Here is a 4,035-nt window from a genome sequence, read left to right on the forward strand (position 1 = left end):
AGATATTAAGGATACACACCAAAATTAGTTAGATTTGGACCCTCCTTCCATGGACTGTTGTTCGAATTTTTTCCTCCTCCATGTGTTCCGTCCATGGTATTTTTCCCTCTCCCATTCCATGTAGCAATAGAATCAACCATCCTAGATATGCGTATTTTCTAATTTTATCAGTAGAAAGAATGGAGAAGGAACCGACCGGATTCAAAGAAAAATTACATGAACCATAGATGGAAGCAAATCAGACTGGAATCAAAACCATATTGGAAGTATCAAACAGAAGCAAATCAGATCTTGGACCAAATCCATATTAGAAGAATCAAATAGAAAGAGCCCGGCGCTGCTCGACTCGCCGGCGAAGAAAGAGCCACGGCCAAGCTCGGCGTTGCTCGACTCGCCCACGAAGAATGAGCCACGGGCAAGCTCGGCGTTGCCCGACTAGCCCGCGTTCCGCCTCTGGGCTGCTCGGAAACTAGTGAGTCCGAGACTACGTCGTCCTCAGCCGTTCCCCTCCACAGACGAGTTCATCATCTGTTCTCGGTGTTCATCATCGCCATCCTCGTCTGCTCAAAAAACAAAATCCCATAAGAACAGAAACATCAAAAAGAAAATACTCCTGCAGCAAAAATAGGACGAACTTGATCAAAATTGCTTACCTTCGTCGCTCTCCACCTGAAAAAAGAAATCGCCAGCAAGTTCACGAGCTTCTCCGTCGAAGTCATCCAGTTCATCCCAATTGATTGGCTCGTTCAAATCCAGCCCTGCCATGGTGAAGAACATAGGGAGAACAAGAGGAAAACCAGAGGGAGAAGATGAAGTGTTGGGCGTCCATGGCGCGAAGAACTAATAGGAGCTCGAGTATTCTGATTGCAAACAATGTTTGCCTCCATCTAACCCTCTTTTCTTGATTGATCTAGGCCGTTCAATCTCGGAGTGATCTGTGACACAAGGTTGTTCCCCAATGGATGATCATCTACTTCCTCTCCGATTGGACAAAAAAAAAACCCGTGGATCAGCTGGTCCATTGAATGCGCTACCGTCGGGAGAGAAGAATAATGAGGGAGAAGAGAGGCCGAGCGTTGTGCAGGAATCAAGGAGGCGGCCGCAACGAGCGACAGCGAAATTAAGAGCAAGTACAATAAGGTACACTCAGCAGTCTATAACATCTGCCATGTCATCAAAATCCAATGTGGAAGAGAGAGAAAGGGAGAAAGAGAGCAAAGCCGGCTCTTCTTCTACAGCCGAGCTATAGCACATGGTTCAAGAAAAAGTAGTTGCATGCAGCCTTGTATCCAATAGCATGCAAGCATCAAGTACTTAAATGTTTAAAATGAACAATCTTACAGCCCGTCTACAACTAGCATGTTGTATGGCTTTGGCTCTAAGATGACTTTAAATGACATGGCACTAGTATAGAGCCGGCAGCCGGCTGTGCTATTGTTCTTGCTCTAAATGACTTCCTAGCGCATGCATGCAGGGGCAACGATGGAAGGTCACCACTTTTTTCTCTCCTGCCAAACGCAGCGTTAATAATCGTGCAAAAATTTATACGCCCTATCCCTTGGGTCGGAGGGAGTACGTGCAAAAGTAGGACCACTCCACTCATCTATTCGACTCTGGTATGCAACTTCACAGCCACACACTAATCCCCTTGCCTCCTATTGGTCTATTACTTCTTAGAAGTTCTGACAAAAACACAAACACCTAATGTGCGGAAACACACATGGCCACCAGGAAGGAAAGAAAATGCCGATATTTGCAATGGGATAAGAAGAGAAACATTGTGTTAGCCAGAAGCACGGATTGTGACGTTACTCCCATGTAATAAATGATCAGCAAAATCGGGAACCATGATCAGCAAAATCGGGAACCAACAGAAGAAAAAAAAAAGATAGCGATGTGCTCACCTTTTGCCTATGCAGTTCCGCTCCCTCCTAGAGTAGATCCCACGTGCTAGATGCAGATGGAAGTAAATCAAGAACATGCAATCGCTAGCTGTGTGTAGAGAATAGGTTGATGCCTGGATGGGATGTAGACGCTAGCGTTTGGCGGGCTGGCTCGTGTATGCTGTCCAGGAAGTGTTCCGCGAACATGCTGGATTCAAATTTGGCAGGCGGCATAGTGAGTCACGTCAGGAGCTATCTCGAAGGTGCGGGCTGGTTCGGGCACAGTATATGTGGAAAGAGGTGCTGCGAATCCGGGAAATAACAGCCGTTGGATCTAGAGGATCAGCGTCTGATGGTCGATGGAGGGTGGATATCAGTGAAAGAGAAGAAATCAATGGCTGAGATTGGGTTTGGCTTGCTCTGGCGGGAAACCTGAAGCGGAGGTGGTAAATCCAAATTCAAATCTGCTACACTATAGTAGTAGAGATAGAGATATAATATAGATGGTTTTAAATCTATCAAGCTTCAGAATGTTTGTCCACATAAAAGGACATAGTTTTGCAAGACTTGTTTAATATGCTTTGAAAGTTGGGGCCCTGAAACTGATAGGTCAATTTGTTGTGGCTGAAGATGGAAGAGAATAACTCTATTCATCTTGACAGCAAGCAGTTCAGCAACCACTAAAACAAGAGTACGCTTCGCTGGTAATCTTTACTATTAAATTGCAATAGGTGGCTGCCTGGTGTCACACCTGGGCTCGGTTTTTATGTGGGCCAAAAGTTTTACAAGGTGTTGATAATGACGAGGGGAAAAAAAAACAAGGCAAGTATGTAGAAAATTCGTCCATAGCTCTTTCTCTTTGCCCGTCCCGATCGATTGATGTGGCCCGGCTTTTCGTTTTAAACCCCTGGTCAAATTGTCCAAACATGGCACGTACCGGACTGAATACATTACATTAATTATACGAGTTAGACGAGGAGTCCCTCCTTACAAAACACCAATAATGCCCGCGATACTCCCTGGCCTCCTTCGATCGTCGCGACGACTCCCGCCAAAGCTTCCCGGCACGGCTACATACAACCTCTGTTGCGTCATGGCGGCGACGAACGACAGCCGGCTCCACCGCGATGCCTAGCTCGGCGCTGCTCGGGGCGTCGGATCCCCAGAGCTCGGCGAGGACGTCCACAAGGGGCAGAGTTACAGAGGATCGGCGACACCAACGTCTTCACTGCCGCCCTGTAGCGGCTTGATGTTGGCCATGGTTCGATCAGATATCCGGAGATGAGATCCCCGTCTCATGCTACAGAGGTTACTGTTTTCTTAGGCTATCAGTCTCTTACGTACAGGTTGATAATCAAGAAGGCGTTGCTAATTTTGATGACATATTTGCAAATTCATATGCTTGCATGGTTTCCCTAGGTGATATGGAGACGGAGATCCCTATTGCGAAGATATTATACACTCAAAAGGTCACGATCTTGAAACGCAATCAACATGAAAAGCCTGTAGTCACTGCAATCCAACTGCTAGAGTTGATTAAATCTCCCAAGTCTGCACGGGCAGAAGCAACTGATCTCGCCAATGTTGTCCTAGACGGAACTGACCGCGTGATGCTTAGTGATGAGAATGCAACAACGGCGTATACAGAATTAGCAGTAGATACAATGTATAGCATCTGCTTGATGGCAGATCACGGTGCAGTCTTCGATTTGGTTAATAAAGCAGCCTAATTCCTATGAGCCCACTGGAGATATTGCGATCATCAGCTGTTCGGACGGCTAATATCTCCAACAAATCACTTCAATTTCATCCTCACGAGGGGAGGTACAACTGCAAGGCTCGTCACGAAGTAAAGAGGTTGGGGATGCCGATATTGAATGCCGTGGTTCCAAAACTGAAAGACAGGCAATGGCTTCCTTTGCACCTGAAGCGACGAGCCTCCCTTGTTAATTTGTTATTAGGGGGCCGACCCGGATGCTAAGTGCCACTACCGCAAAAGCTTATGATACCGAATTTCAAGTCCATTTGGAAACTTGTGCAAGCAACAAGTAACTGCGCTTCATCTGTTGGTGTATTATAAACTTTTATGTGAACTTATCAGTTAAATAAGTATTCATGTCTTCGGTTGAGATGCAAACCTTGATCTGTTGTT

The 4,035-nt window shown here is 46.2% G+C and overlaps 1 long non-coding RNA gene across 1 annotated transcript; it reads right to left on the minus strand.

Moving 5' to 3' along the window:
* Positions 1 to 244: 244 nt before the first annotated feature.
* On the minus strand, positions 245 to 1,535 carry LOC127338133 (uncharacterized). Its single transcript, XR_007874207.2, has 2 exons — positions 654 to 1,535; positions 245 to 560 (listed from the first exon to the last, which is right to left on the minus strand). It is a non-coding gene; the product is annotated as an uncharacterized lncRNA (long non-coding RNA).
* Positions 1,536 to 4,035: the final 2,500 nt, after the last annotated feature.

Source organism: Lolium perenne, chromosome 3 (genome assembly GCF_019359855.2).
Source record: "Lolium perenne isolate Kyuss_39 chromosome 3, Kyuss_2.0, whole genome shotgun sequence".
Classification (NCBI taxonomy): Eukaryota; Viridiplantae; Streptophyta; class Magnoliopsida; order Poales; family Poaceae; genus Lolium; species Lolium perenne.